At 51.3% G+C, this 16,432-nt stretch overlaps 1 long non-coding RNA gene across 1 annotated transcript; it reads right to left on the bottom strand.

Annotated features, from left to right (window-relative positions):
* Nucleotides 1-15,029: 15,029 nt before the first annotated feature.
* On the bottom strand, nt 15,030-15,916 carry LOC112894088. The gene is made up of 2 exons (XR_003228948.1): nt 15,621-15,916; nt 15,030-15,535 (listed from the first exon to the last, which is right to left on the bottom strand). It is a non-coding gene; the product is annotated as an uncharacterized LOC112894088 (long non-coding RNA).
* Nucleotides 15,917-16,432: the final 516 nt, after the last annotated feature.

Raw genomic sequence — 16,432 nt, 5'->3', positions numbered from 1 at the left:
TGGATTGGGAGCAAAAGAAGTGAAAGAGGTAATAGAGGACGACAAGTACAAGATTGTTATTCCCTATCAAACTGTGTGGTATGGCAGGCAGAGGGCAGTAGATAAATCATTTGGTAAGTGGGATGATTCATTTGATTGGTTGTATAGGTTCAAAGTAGAGTAGATTTGAGGTCACCTGGCAGTGTGGTAGAGATAGACACTGTGACATTAGATGGAAAGGTACATTTTACAAGACTTTGTTTGCCTTCAAAGGAGCAATTGATGGTTTTTTAGAGGGCTGCAGACCTTATATTAGTATAGATTCTACTACACTTAATGGCACGTGGAATGGTCATTTGCCTATAGCCCAAGCTTTGAATGGGCACAATTGGATGTTTCCATCAGCATTTGGTTTATTTGATTCAGAAACTAAGGAAAACTGGATTTGGTTCATGAAGTAACTAGGAAAAGCTATTGGTCCATTTGCAAATTTGGCTGTGTGCACTGATTCCTGCAAGGGTCTAGAAGCAGCAGTCAAGCAGATTTTCCATGGGCAGAAAGGAGAGAGTGCTTCAAGCATCTAATGGACAACATGAAAAAAAAAATTAGTGGCAATGTGTATACCAAGTACATGTGACCTGCAGCAAGAGCTTACTGTCCTTTGAAACACGACTTCATGAGCGAAGTGTTGTCAGCTAGACCAAATATGGAGCAGTGGCTGAATGAGCACCACAGCCTTTTATGGGCTAGAACCAAGTTTTCAGAATTCACCGAGTGTCACTAGATCAACAATAATTTAGCTGAGTTATGGAACAGCTGGATCAAGCAATACAAGGACTTACCAGTTCATTGTCTGGCATATGCTATTAGGGAGAAGCATGTTATCCTTTGAGAAGAGGAAAAGGATTTCCAGAGCTCTTGAAGGTGTGATTCTGCCAGCAGTGCTTCATCACCTGAATGCTAACTCAAAGGTCTTAAATCATCTTAGTGTTACTAAGGAACACTGTGACGCCCTGAAAATTCACTTAATTAAATCATGCGCAAAAGTGATTCGTGAAAACGGCTCGACGTCAAAACCCTAACCCTAACCGGGTTGCTGCCCCATTCCGCATCGCTCGAGGGCTTGTCGCCCACGCGCGACCGACCGCCGAGATTAGCGCCGGCGCGATTCCTTTCTCGCGCGACACGCGAATCCCGCGCGCGCGTGGCCGACCGGCCGCGGTCGCCGCCGCGACCGGCGCCGACACGTCTCTCTCTCTCTCTCTCTCTCTCTTTTTCTCTCTTTTTCCTTTTTCTTTCCTCTTCCATTTCTTTTCTTTTCTTTTTCCCAATCTCCCTTTCTCTTTTTCTCTTTCCCCTTCTTCTTTTCCTTTCTCCCTCCCTCTTCCCTCTCTCTGCCGCGAGCTGCACGCCGCTCGGGCCGTGTGCCTGCGCTGCCTCGGCAGTGCCGCGCGCACGCGCTCGCTCCGCGTGCCCCGCGTGCCCCGCGCGCCGCGCCGCCCGTCGCCCGCGCCCTCGCCCCTGGCCCGCGCCACGCCGCGCCGCCCGCGCACGCGCGCGTGCCGCCCGCCGCTGCTCCCTGCCGCACCCCGCGCGCGCGCCCGCCCTGTGCTCGCACAGCGCCCCCCCCCCACGTGCCCTCGGCACCTGCACCCCGCCGCCACGCCGCGTCGCGACGACAGCAAGCGGCCGAGGCGCCATTAATGGCGCCCCGCACCGGCCGCCGCCGCGACCACCCCTCCACCGCCTCCTCCCGGCTATAAAGCGGCCCTTCGCGCAGCTCACCTCCCCCACAACCTTCCACCGCCACCCAGCCCTCGCCTCCCCAAGTCCAGCGCCGCCGCCGCGCCTCGCACGGCCGCCGCCCACCGGCCTCCGTCGCCCCGCCTGCACACGCCATCCCGGCCCGTGGTGAGTGGGGGAATCGACTCCCCTCCTCCCCCTCTCCCTTTTCCCCCTCAGCCCCGAACCGCCCCGGGCCCCGGCCGCCGGGATTTGGCCGGCGCCCGAACCCCCCTTCCCTCCCCTGTTTCTGTCAACGGGAGGAGGAAGAAGGAGGGCAAGTTTGCCCAAAACCCCCTGGCCTTCCCTGTTTTTCCAAGAAGACGCCCCCCCTCTCACTCTAATACCCATAAAACACTTCCTTTCGCAAAAGAAACCCTGCTCTTTCGGTTATTTCAAAATAAACCCTTCATTACACGAACCTAATTATACTCGACATCCTTTAGCGTGCCCTGCGTATTTCTAGAAATTGCAAATAGGCCCTTGCCCCCTCCAGATACTTACGAATAAATCCCTGGAGCCCTGTTTAACCACCCGAACCCTCTTTAGCTCGTCATTTTATGTGCGAAACGGCCTCCGATTGACCCGAAACTTTACCACGCCCTTCGTAGTATAGTCTTAGCCGTGCCATTAAGAAACCACCCAAAGATATCGCCCCTAACCCCGTAACTAAATTATTTCCGATTCTAGCCCAACGATAAAAGCTTTTAGTCCTTTCGCTTGATTGTATGTCTGTTTGGTTGCGTCGTAGGACACGGAGTGAACGGAGAAGTTCCCGACTGCGACCAAGCAACCGAGGACCAGTTCTGCGACCCCGAACTCGAAGGACAGTGCTTCGATCAGGACCTCCCGCAAGGGTTTGACGATGGCAAGTTCAATTCCGCCCTTTGATGCATGTTTTTGTCCTAGTTTTTATAAACACAACCCGATGGCCTGTTTTATAAAATTGCATGGTTTTGCGTGCCGTAACCATGGTAGGATAGCCACCCTTGTTGTGACAACCATACCTTGACCACCTGATTTTATAAAGAAAATGCGTGTGTGTGGGAAAAGGGTAAAATGTGGATTTGAGAAACGAGTCGGACGGGATGGATGGCATTTCTGTGTGAATTGCCGTTGGTGTGCTCGTACCTGTGTGGTTGAGCGTGGAGGGGAGATATCCATCTTGTCACCCCTAAGGACCGAGTTGATGTGTCGTCTCACCTAGCTTCCTGTCGTGCAAACCACTTGACCGTTGTATGGGCAACGGCTTGGCCTAACCCCACTAGTTAGTCTGATAGCCATCAGGAGAGCTGGGAGCAACGGGTGATCAAGGAGACGGGATAAGCTCTGTGTGACTTATGCCCCGGTTAAACCTCGGTGGTAGGTCGAATGACCCCTTGATAAATCCCGTGGTGGCTAGTCAGGTCTAGCTAAGGTGGGTAAGGGCTTCGATGGGATCTGCACCGGCACTAAGGTGTTCGTGCTGTAGTACCCCACCTGTGGGTAAAGTTGCACACCTCTGCAGAGTTGAAAATCTATTCGAATAGCCGTGCCTACGGTACTGGGCAAGTTATAGTGTGGTCACATAACTAGTGTTTCTCTCTGGGAATGGATGGGCTGGTGTGAGTTGTTTGGAAAGTGTCCGGCAGTTGTGCCGTGTGCTACGGCGGACGGGGAGTCCGGTAGCAGTTTAAAACTTGGATCCTGTGTGGATCGACACCGTGTGCTCTTTGGTATTAGAAAACTCGTTTTGAAAGTTGTTTTTGAACAAACCTTGCACACAACTGAGTTTTCCATAAATGAACTATAACCTTATCCTTGGATTATCCTGTGCATTTAACTCTGTTATACCCCCCTCCGTGGGTGTGATTGGACTTGCTGAGTACGATTGTACTCACCCCATTCTTACTTTTACAGTGGAAGACCCAGACTACGTCCCCGAAGACAACGAGTAGGGTTTCGTCCTGCACCCAGTCTTGCCTGTGGTTGAGGCCACCGTTGGATTCCGCATGGCGCAAGACTCTGATGATTCTCTTTTCGTAACTAGTGTAGTAGTGTGGGTTTTAGTTGTAATCCTCGCGATAGTGGCGCTTCACTGCCCATTACCGCGAAGAGTTATACGGTGATGTACCATCTGTTGTAATAAAAGTGTTATCAGCCTCCTGGAACTGATAAATTAACACTTTTAAGTCTTCGCTGATGGGGGGGGACGCTTCAGGTGGTATCATAGCCGTAGACTGGCCGTAGGACGCGACCCTAGGAGCGAAACCCCTTTTCAGGCCCTAGAATTTGTCCCGATTTAGAAATTTTCTGCAAACACTCACCCCTGGTCTTTGCCTTGTTCCAGATGGCTGGCAATGGATGGGTTAGCGGAATCTGCCACGCAGAGCCCGGCCTCCCCAAGTTGCTATTGCTCAGCCTGGAACGCGTCGGGGTTATGGAACCACCGGAGTATGCCTACCGTGAGTACGTCGCCGGAGGCACCCTTCGGTGCGACATGATGGTTTTTGTGGAGAGAAGCACCCGCTACCCTGATGTGGACCCTTGGTTCATCTCCACCGCTGGCTTCCGTTTCCCCGACACTTATCAAAAGACCGCCCGTAAAGCCCTGCGACGGCTGCGTGTGCTCTACAGGCACCACCTTCAGCGGACCCCTATGGGATTTTTCCCACCCGCTGAGGGAAGAGGACGCACTTGGATTGCCCGGATGAGAGGACTTGGACGAGAAGAAGAAGACCTAGAAGATACGGTCTCCCACCTATCCATCTACCTTACTGGCTTGGATGCACTCTGCCGCGAACAGTCGGCGCAACTGAAGCAGCTAATCCGTGGGATTGAAAGGATAACCCAGGAGCTGGAGGAACAACGGACAAGAACTGCAAACGCCGAGTATTCCTTAGCCGCCCTCCAAGCCCAGATGCAAGAATACGAGAACCGCAACGGAATAGGTGGATGGATAGAGGAAGAAGAAGAAGAACCCATGGAAACCCATTGGGATAAGGGTACTCAGACCGAAAATGAGATGGATCGGTTCCTTCCAGTAAAGAAGCGCTCTATCAGGACCGAGGAAGAATCCCCATGATAAGATTAGCACCCCTAGCTAAAACCCTACCCTAATGACCACGTATCTATGAAAACTGTACCACCCTTGTTGTAATAATAAATATCATCCACTCCCTTTTGCACCTGTACCAGGTTGTTTACCCTGTTTCTGTTTCAGATGGCTGAGGAAGGATGGACCCAGGGCGATTGCCAAACTGCACCTGGATTCCCCGGCCTCTTAATCAACACCCTGGAAGACCTTGGCGTTACGGAACGCCCAAGGTACTACAGCCGAGAGTACGAGCACCATGGTACCCTCCACTGCAGGGTGATCCTGGTCATCGCCAGGAGCAACCGCTACCCCGACATCCAACCTTGGCGAGCGACCGCCACAGGGTTTAGACACCAAGACACCTATCCCTTGGCCATCCGAAAAGCACTCCGTTATTTGTGCCGGATTTTTGAAGAACACCTCGCCCCCACACCAGCGAAGTTCTTCCCGCCGGCCATCAGAACCCCAGTCTGGGAAGCACGCATGAGAAACCTGGAACGACGTCGCCACGAAGAAGGCCCCCTGTACCAAGTGGCTACTTACCTAGCCGCCCTGGACCAACTCTTTGATGAGCAAGCCAACCTTCTAAGGGAGCAGACCCATCGAGCCGAGCAAGCAGAGCTCGCGGTGAGGATACAGCAGATCCGAGCCGCTCATGCCGAGGCGAGAGCCGCAGCCGCGGTCAGTAGCGAAGCAGTCGCCCAAGAAAGCCTCAGGCAAGCCCGAGACCGGCGCATGCAAGATTGGACCCGAAGTGGGACACCAGTCCCGGCAATTGGGGAGGACCATGTTTTACTCGGGACGCCCATCATAGGATGGGGACCCCTTTTTGGAAACACACAAGCCCCACCCGAGAACCCTGAAAGTTCCGCTGCCGCTATCGAAGCGGATGCTGCAACGCGACCCTTGACGGATAGGAACCCAGAGGACGGCAAGCAGGGATCACTCACGCTTCCCGCCCCAGAAAAAGGCCTGCCCCGCGAGTAAAATGACCGACGCCACCCTAGTGATGTGTCCCCAGCCGCTTTTGTTGTACCTGATCCCGGACGAGTAGTACGAGACCTAGCCTCACCCCAAGCTGTACCCCCCTTGCAGTAATAAAGTTGTTTGTGCTTGATGTTGTGTGCTGGTTTGTTGTGTGCTGATTATTTATATGAGTACCGGCAGGAGGTAGATTCTGCCATATATATATACGAATTAAACAACTTAAACATCACATAAACGTAACCCCAATCTACCCGATCAACAGGTGACCCCCCGGAACGTCGCGAGGGCCTCCCGTGGCCGGAACCCCGTAGCCGCTAGTGTCGGAGCACATCCCGTTGAACAAGATCTTCCCCAAGGAGAACAAGAAGTAAGCCAGAACCGAGGGGGAAGTCAAGAAGGAGAACAACTACCACCACCCCCACCCCTCGGAGACCTGGCGCAGATCATCCATAACCAGACCCTCATACTGGAGACTCTGGCGAATGCCCTCATTAACCGGCAGCCACGAGGGCAGAATATGAACGACAAGCTGACGGCCTTTCTAAGGACCAAGCCACCTACCTTCGCCGGATCCTGCAACCCGTTGGATGCTGACGACTGGTTGCGAGTAATTCAGAGGAAGCTCGAACCATTCGAATGCCAGGACCGGGATAAAGTCCTTCTGGCAGCCCACCAGCTCACCGGAACAGCATTATCCTGGTGGGAAAACTATTGTGCCGCAGCCGAAGATGCCTCTACCATCACCTGGGGAGAATTTGTAAGGGAGTTCCGCCGCTACCACATCCCTTCGGCCACTATGAAGCGCAAGGCGGATGAATTCCGCGCACTACAACAAGGAAGCATGACGGTGGAAGAATACACCCACCGGTTCATAGAATTGGCCCGGTACGCGCCGGAAGAAGTGAACGACGACGATAAGAAGCAAGATATGTTCAAGAAGGGGTTAAGCCCAGAACTCCGGACCTTGCTTACTCTCCAGATCTATCCGGACTTTAACACCCTGATGAACAAGGCTATCCTCACAGAAAGGGCCAAAGCTGAAGAGAGAAAGGATAATAAACGCAAATTCCTGGAAAGTAAGGCCCGCCAACAGGACCGCTTCCAAAAGCCGAGGAACTCCAACTACACTGCACCAAGATCTCAGGCCCCAATGCAGTATGGGACTCAGTCCCAAGTGACAGGATCACGAGCCCCTGAAGCACAGCTTAAGAGTCAGAATACCATGAGGGTCCCGCAGAGCAACACAAGCCTGGTCGCCTCCGACAACAACAATGTTAGGGCCTGTTTCAACTGCCGTGAGACAGGGCATTTCATCGCCAATTGCCCTTATGCCAAGAGCAAGCCGGCTACATCGGCCTTCTCCAACACGGTGAATGGGCCCAGACCAGCCCTGACCGGCGCCAACCGAGTGCCCGTCCGCAACAACGATGGCAGCCAGCAGGTGAAGCAGCAATCATTTGGACGAGCCCGCGTCAATCACATCGACGCGCAGGAGGCTCAAGAAGCTCAGGGCGTAGTGCTCGGTGAGTATCTAGTCAACTCAGCTCTGGCAACAGTACTATTCGATTCTGGAGCATCGCACTCGTTTATATCCTCGAGCTATGTGGAGAAACACAAAATACCTATAGTACTACTAAAAACACCCCTATTAACCCGGACGCCTGGAGGCGACATCAATTGTCAATTAGGTTGTCTACGGGTAAGGATCAATTTAAGTGGGGTAGACTTTCTAGCAGATTTGGTAGTACTTAAGTCTGGGGGAATAGATGTGATCCTTGGAATGGACTGGTTAAGCCGGCACAATGGTCTCATAGGCTGTACCGACAAAGTGGTACACCTAACAAACCCCGAAGGAGTACAAGTGATCTGCCATACCCGGGATAGTAAGTTCGACCCAATGGTGTTTAGCCTGGAAGCCAAGCCCTTAGAAGGAGTCCCGGTAGTAAACGAATACCCGGATGTATTCCCCGAAGAGCTTCCCGGTATGCCGCCGGACAGGGATATAGAATTCGTCATAGACCTTATTCCCGGAACCTCTCCGATAGCCAAGAGACCCTATAGGATGGCGGCTTCTGAGTTAACGGAATTAAAGAAGCAACTAGAAGAACTGCAACGAATTGGCTTCATTAGACCAAGCTCGTCACCATGGGGAGCCCCAGTGCTGTTTGTCAAAAAGAAGGATGGGAGTATGAGGTTGTGTGTGGATTACCGAGCACTGAACGAGGTTACCATTAAGAACAAGTACCCCCTCCCCAGGATTGATGACCTATTCGATCAGCTAAAGGGAGCCAAGTACTTTTCCAAGATCGATTTAAGGTCAGGGTACTTCCAGCTCAAGATTAGAGAAAGTGACATCCCTAAGACAGCTTTTGTCACCCGCTACGGGCAGTTTGAGTTCACCGTAATGTCCTTCGGACTAACCAATGCCCCTGCCTATTTTATGAACCTCATGAACAAGGTATTTATGGACGAGCTGGATAAGTTTGTCGTAGTCTTTATCGACGACATACTTATCTACTCCAAGAGTATTCAGGAACATGAGCAACATCTGCGGGTAGTATTGGAAAAGCTGAGAACACATAGTCTATATGCCAAGTTTAGCAAGTGTGAATTCTGGCTGGAGAGAGTAGCTTTCCTGGGTCACATTCTGACCGCGGAAGGCGTAGCAGTGGACCCAGAAAAGGTCGAAGCAGTTTCCAACTGGCAACGACCGACTAATATTAGTGAGATCAGAAGTTTTCTGGGATTAGCCGGGTACTATCGGAGATTTATTGAGGGGTTCTCTAAGATAGCCCGACCCATGACGGAACTTCTTAAGAAGGAGAAGAAGTTCGCCTGGACGGAATATTGTGAAAGAAGTTTTCAAGAATTGAAGCAAAGGCTGACAACCGCCCCAGTGCTGACCCTACCGGACATTCATCGGGACTTTGTCATTTATTGTGACGCATCCCGACAAGGATTAGGGTGTGTACTGATGCAAGACGGGAGAGTCGTCGCATATGCTTCCCGCCAACTCAGGACTCATGAGCAGAATTATCCGACCCATGATTTGGAATTAGCAGCCGTAGTGCATGCCCTTAAGATTTGGAGACATTACCTGATTGGAAATAAGTGTGAGGTTTACACCGACCACAAGAGCCTGAAGTATATCTTCACTCAGCCGGATTTAAACCTAAGGCAAAGGAGATGGTTGGAGTTGGTCAAGGACTATAATTTGGAAATTCAGTATCACCCCGGAAAGGCAAACGTGGTAGCCGACGCCTTAAGCCGGAAATCCTATGGACCCAAGGATGACAATCTGCGCGAGGAAATGGCACGATTAAATGTGCACATTGTTCCTCGAGGATCCAGCCATACGCTAAGCGTCCAATCAACACTAGGGGATAGAATTAGAGAGGCTCAAAGCTCGGATCAGGAGTTAATGAAGATCTGCAAACAAACTGGAGAAAACAAAGCGCCGGGTTTCAGAGTAGACGATAAGGGGACATTATGGTACGAGGACAGGATTTGTGTGCCCCAGAATGGAGACTTCCGGCATATAATCATGGACGAAGCCCATAATTCAGCCTACTCCATCCACCCCGGATCCACCAAAATGTATATGGACATAAGGCGAAAATATTGGTGGAATGGGATGAAAGCGGATATCGCACGATTCGTGGCTCATTGTGATACCTGCCAAAGGATCAAGGCCGAACATCAAAAGCCGGCAGGATTATTGCAACCCTTGCCTATCCCGGTTTGGAAATGGGATGAGATAGGAATGGACTTTGTAGTGAGTCTACCCCGAACACAGAAAGGACACGATTCCATATGGGTGATAGTAGACCGACTCACTAAATCGGCTCATTTTATACCTGTACGAACCACTTATGGTGGAGAAAAGCTGGCAAAGCTTTATGTAGAAAACATAGTAAAACTACATGGGGTGCCTAGCAGAATTGTCTCAGACAGAGGAACCCAATTCACCTCTAGATTCTGGAAGAGTTTGCATCAAGCCATGGGCACCAGGTTGGATTTCAGCTCCGCGTATCACCCGCAGACGGATGGTCAGACCGAAAGGGTGAATCAGATTATGGAAGATATGCTGAGAGCATGCGTCCTGACCTATGGACAGGACTGGGAGCAGAGTCTGCCTTATGCGGAATTTTCGTACAATAATAGTTACCAAGCTAGCCTGGGCATGTCACCATTCGAAGCCCTCTATGGAAGAAAGTGCAAAACCCCCCTGATGTGGTCAGAAGTTGGGGAGCGTGCACTAGTAGGACCCGCGCTCATAAAAGAAGCAGAAGAAAAAGTAGCGGAAATCCGCGAGAAATTGAAAGCGGCTCAGTCCCGACAAAAGAGCTATGCGGACAAGAAGAGGCGAGAAATAAGTTTCAATCCGGGAGAATTTGTCTATCTCAAAGTCTCACCCATTCGAGGGACACGAAGATTTCAGGTACAAGGGAAAATTAGCCCCTCGATACATTGGGCCGTATCGGGTTCTAAAGAAAGTCGGAGCAGTGGCATACCAACTGGAGTTACCAGAAGAAATGTCGGATATACATCCAGTGTTTCACGTCTCGCAATTAAGGAGATGTTTGAGAGTACCCGAAGGAGAACACGTGCCGGTAGAAACAATAGACCTGCAACCGGATCTGCGATACCAGGAAGTACCGGTCAAAATTCTGGACACTGTCACTAGGAGGACAAGAAACTCCGAAGCACGGATATGTAGAGTTCAATGGAGCAGACACGGAGTAGAAGAAGCAACATGGGAACGCGAAGAGGCGCTAAAGAAGGAGTTTCCCCATCTATTTAGGAGCCAGCCGAATCTCGAGGACGAGATTCATTTAAGTGGGGTAGGTTTGTGACGCCCTGAAAAATTCACTTAATTAAATCATGCGCAAAAGTGATTCGTGAAAACGGCTCGACGTCAAAACCCTAACCCTAACCGGGTTACTGCCCCGTTCCACATCGCTCGAGGGCTTGTCGCCCACGCGCGACCGACCGCCGAGATTAGCGCCGGCGCGATTCCTTTCTCACGCGACACGCGAATCCCTCGCGCGCGTGGCCGACCGGCCGCGGTCGCCGCCGCGACCGGCGCCGACACGTCTCTCTCTCTCTCTCTCTCTCTCTTTTTCTCTCTTTTTCCTTTTTCTTTCCTCTTCCATTTCTTTTCTTTTCTTTTTCCCAATCTCCCTTTCTCTTTTTCTCTTTCCCCTTCTTCTTTTCCTTTCTCCCTCCCTCTTCCCTCTCTCTACCGCGAGCTGCACGCCGCCCGGGCCGTGTGCCTGCGCTGCCCCGGCAGTGCCGCGCGCACGCGCTCGCTCCGCGTGCCCCGCGTGCCCCGCGTGCCCACGCGCCGCGCGCCGCGCCGCCCGTCGCCCGCGCCCTCGCCCCTGGCCCGCGCCACGCCGCGCCGCCCGCGCACGCGCGCGTGCCGCCCGTCGTCGGCCGCGCCGCCCGCCGCTGCTCCCTGCCGCACCCCGCGCGCGCGCCCGCCCTGTGCTCGCACAGCGCCCCCCCCCCCCACGTGCCCTCGGCACCTGCACCCCGCCGCCACGCCGCGTCGCGACGACAGCAAGCGGCCGAGGCGCCATTAATGGCGCCCCGCACCGGCCGCCGCCGCGACCACCCCTCCACCGCCTCCTCCCGGCTATAAAGCGGCCCTTCGCGCAGCTCACCTCCCCCACAACCTTCCACCGCCACCCAGCCCTCGCCTCCCCAAGTCCAGCGCCGCCGCCGCGCCTCGCACGGCCGCCGCCCACCGGCCTCCGTCGCCCCGCCTGCACACGCCATCCCGGCCCGTGGTGAGTGGGGGAATCGACTCCCCTCCTCCCCCTCTCCCTTTTCCCCCTCAGCCCCGAACCGCCCCGGGCCCCGGCCGCCGGGATTTGGCCGGCGCCCGAACCCCCCTTCCCTCCCCTGTTTCTGTCAACGGGAGGAGGAAGAAGGAGGGCAAGTTTGCCCAAAACCCCCTGGCCTTCCCTGTTTTTCCAAGAAGACGCCCCCCCTCTCACTCTAATACCCATAAAACACTTCCTTTCGCAAAAGAAACCCTGCTCTTTCGGTTATTTCAAAATAAACCCTTCATTACACGAACCTAATTATACTCGACATCCTTTAGCGTGCCCTGCGTATTTCTAGAAATTGCAAATAGGCCCTTGCCCCCTCCAGATACTTACGAATAAATCCCTGGAGCCCTGTTTAACCACCCGAACCCTCTTTAGCTCGTCATTTTATGTGCGAAACGGCCTCCGATTGACCCGAAACTTTACCACGCCCTTCGTAGTATAGTCTTAGCCGTGCCATTAAGAAACCACCCAAAGATATCGCCCCTAACCCCGTAACTAAATTATTTCCGATTCTAGCCCAACGATAAAAGCTTTTAGTCCTTTCGCTTGATTGTATGTCTGTTTGGTTGCGTCGTAGGACATGGAGTGAACGGAGAAGTTCCCGACTGCGACCAAGCAACCGAGGACCAGTTCTGCGACCCCGAACTCGAAGGACAGTGCTTCGATCAGGACCTCCCGCAAGGGTTTGACGATGGCAAGTTCAATTCCGCTCTTTGATGCATGTTTTTGTCCTAGTTTTTATAAACACAACCCGATGGCCTGTTTTATAAAATTGCATGGTTTTGCGTGCCGTAACCATGGTAGGATAGCCACCCTTGTTGTGACAACCATACCTTGACCACCTGATTTTATAAAGAAAATGCGTGTGTGTGGGAAAAGGGTAAAATGTGGATTTGAGAAACGAGTCGGACGGGATGGATGGCATTTCTGTGTGAATTGCCGTTGGTGTGCTCGTACCTGTGTGGTTGAGCGTGGAGGGGAGATATCCATCTTGTCACCCCTAAGGACCGAGTTGATGTGTCGTCTCACCTAGCTTCCTGTCGTGCAAACCACTTGACCGTTGTATGGGCAACGGCTTGGCCTAACCCCACTAGTTAGTCTGATAGCCATCAGGAGAGCTGGGAGCAACGGGTGATCAAGGAGACGGGATAAGCTCTGTGTGACTTATGCCCCGGTTAAACCTCGGTGGTAGGTCGAATGACCCCTTGATAAATCCCGTGGTGGCTAGTCAGGTCTAGCTAAGGTGGGTAAGGGCTTCGATGGGATCTGCACCGGCACTAAGGTGTTCGTGCTGTAGTACCCCACCTGTGGGTAAAGTTGCACACCTCTGCAGAGTTGAAAATCTATTCGAATAGCCGTGCCCACGGTACTGGGCAAGTTATGGTGTGGTCACATAACTAGTGTTTCTCTCTGGGAATGGATGGGCTGGTGTGAGTTGTTTGGAAAGTGTCCGGCAGTTGTGCCGTGTGCTACGGCGGACGGGGAGTCCGGTAGCAGTTTAAAACTTGGATCCTGTGTGGATCGACACCGTGTGCTCTTTGGTATTAGAAAACTCGTTTTGAAAGTTGTTTTTGAACAAACCTTGCACACAACTGAGTTTTCCATAAATGAACTATAACCTTATCCTTGGATTATCCTGTGCATTTAACTCTGTTATACCCCCCTCCGTGGGTGTGATTGGACTTGCTGAGTACGATTGTACTCACCCCATTCTTACTTTTACAGTGGAAGACCCAGACTACGTCCCCGAAGACAACGAGTAGGGTTTCGTCCTGCACCCAGTCTTGCCTGTGGTTGAGGCCACCGTTGGATTCCGCATGGCGCAAGACTCTGATGATCCTCTTTTCGTAACTAGTGTAGTAGTGTGGGTTTTAGTTGTAATCCTCGCGATAGTGGCGCTTCACTGCCCATTACCGCGAAGAGTTGTACGGTGATGTACCATCTGTTGTAATAAAAGTGTTATCAGCCTCCTGGGACTGATAAATTAACACTTTTAAGTCTTCCCTGATGGGGGGACGCTTCAAACACCCAACCCAAGCTGAGGTCAGTGGATGAAGAAGTGAGGAGGCATGTTGTCTACCTTGACCAACACATATGTACTTGCAGAACATGGCAAATTGCTGGCAAACCATGTCAACATGCATGGGCTGTCATCACCACAACAAGGAATCCAAATATGGAGCCATTTGTTGACATGGTTTTTCCGGTCCAGAAATTTCAGGCTGCATATGCAGGTGTCATCCCTAACATAACTGACAGAAACCAGTGGCCACAAGTTGACACGGACTTCAAGCTTCAACCTCCAATTGCCAAGAAGAGAGGTGTGGGTAGGCAAAGAAAAAACAGGATCATATCCTGCCTTGTGAGAACTGGAAAGGCAACTAGGCAAGTCAAATGCTTGGGTTGTGGTCAGACTGGACATAGGAAGGGTAGCTAGAAATGTGAGCTAACTAGCACTAAAAAGAGGTATGTCACCGTCTGTTTCATGCTCCCATAGTGTCCTGCAGTTTTAGAAGATGTATTGACCATATGTTCTATTGCAGGAAGAGAACCAAGAAAACCAAGGCTAAGGCAGGGAGGAAGAAGGCAAAGAAGGAAGAAAATAAAAAGGACCATGAGAAAACATCCACACCAAGGACAACAGCAGCTACAGCTTGAGAGGCGGCGGCGGCAGCACAAGCAGCGGCAGCAGCACAAGCAGCCACAGCAGCACAGGAATCAACAGCAGCATAGGAACCGGCAGCTTCTACAAGTAGTGGTCCATGTACTAGGAAACTTGACTTAGAGGAGGCAGCATCACAAGATCTGGTGTTGGCTGAGCAACTTCCAGTTGAGGTCATCCCTCCAAGAAGATGACACCTAGGAAGAAGCAGTTAGCCAGCAAGGTGAAAAAGAACACATGAGTGTGCTGCAGCATCGATGTATTTTGGGATGATATATTTTGGGATTGGTCAAATTTGATGTACGTATGTATGCCCAAGAACTGTTGTGCATGGCCTGATAATGATCCATTTTATATAGGGGCTGTTTGGAGTGCCGCCTAACCCGCCACGGCGCGCTACACTTTTTCCGCCGCAGGTGTGGCGGCCGTTTTGAGCGCCACAAGTTAGGCAGGGTGTGGCGGGTTAGGCGGCGCTCCAAACAGCCCCATAATGTATGGCCAAGAACACCTTTTGCGTAGGGTCTTATGATCCATTTTATGTAATGTATGGCCAGGAACAACTTCTGTGCAGGGCCAAAGAACAGTTTATGATGTAATGCATGTTTACGATGTAATGCATGGCCAGGGACCATCTATAGCCTATTTATGCATTTGGTGTGCACTGATACTACTCTACTGTGTCTTCATGGAGTGATCATTAGAATTGAAATAACAATGCACACCATCGACGTTGCATCATTCATTGCCATACAGACAAAGTGTCAGCCTAGTTACTTACAAAAGATAACAAGTTCTAGGATCAGCTTGGTGCTTCACATGCCAGGTTATCACTAAACCAAAAGCCTACTCAGTCACAAAAGGTATGAACACAAGCCATTGTCACTTCAACATATAGACCACTAACGCAATACTAACACAAATACACACAATCAACATCTTTACTGCACTAATCAGCTTGTCCATCTTAGCTTCCATCTCACAATCATAAATCTTCCCACCACTTGAACTTCTTACTCCTACGGAAGCAAAATTCATGGATTCAGCTTCTGCTTCTTCTTCTTCCACAAATGGCTCGTATCCTCCACTTTTGACGCCTGCGCGTGCCATGCATGCCTCTGTTGCTTCCAGGTTCACCTCAACATAGTTTGAAGCACACAACTCCTACAAACACAGCATTTGCCATTTGTAGTACTAGCATCTCCCCGGCATCTAAAATATGCATGAACAGTAACCATATCATGAAAACCTAACCGAAATCCACACTAATATTGAACCAAACCGAAATTCAACTCACCCCTTCTATGTTCCTTGGACACTTGATGAAAACGCACCCCTTGTTCAAGTTCTCCTTTTTTGACCGTAGCTCAATCACACACTCCATCTTGCACATGGGGCACGGGATCAATGGTAGGCCCGCCTCATCACCCACTGCGGACTGGCCTCGAGGACCGCATCCTGCTACCGGAGGACGCTTCCAATTGGGACATGGCGGAGGAGGTAGGAAGGGAAGCGCGGCGGGATGCGCAAGGATGAAGAGAGGGTAGGAAGAAGAAAGAGGGAGCAGAGGTGAAGAATGGGCGGTCGGGGGGAGCTGGGTTGGCCAGTGGTGCTCAAAAGGATTGGGGAGGGGCACCGAGGTCTTTTCATGTTCCTCCTCCATGCTGGACGGCGGACGTGGACTGCCTCGTAAGCAAATTTAGCAAAAATAAACTCTATCTTCTCTCTTCAGTGGCAATTTTGTAGGAGCCATTCTAAAACTGGCATTTGAACTTGTGCCATTCAGAACGATGGCAAAAAGTTAAATATCCCAGATATATACGCTGGTTTATTTTGTACAGATCCAATTTTCTTTTTAAAGAGCTATGACAAAAGAAGTCGAAGTCCACAACAAAGAGTGAAAGATACCACTAAATTTGCATCGAAAACACATACTACAATTGACACATGCTGTAAACATGGTTAAAATTGGGTCAACAATATTCTTCCAATAATTCCGTTTAAGTTTTAAAAATAGCGTAGCTAGATTTTAAAAAGTAGTTTAAAACTACTCCTTATTAAGATTCATTCATACTTTGCATCCATTGCATGCTTGTAATCAATGGTTTA

The sequence above is a fragment of the Panicum hallii genome, chromosome 5, assembly GCF_002211085.1.
Source record: "Panicum hallii strain FIL2 chromosome 5, PHallii_v3.1, whole genome shotgun sequence".
Taxonomy (NCBI): domain Eukaryota; kingdom Viridiplantae; phylum Streptophyta; class Magnoliopsida; order Poales; family Poaceae; genus Panicum; species Panicum hallii.
Note: the sequence above shows the minus strand (reverse complement) of the source record. Positions and strands in the feature narration are given on the sequence as shown.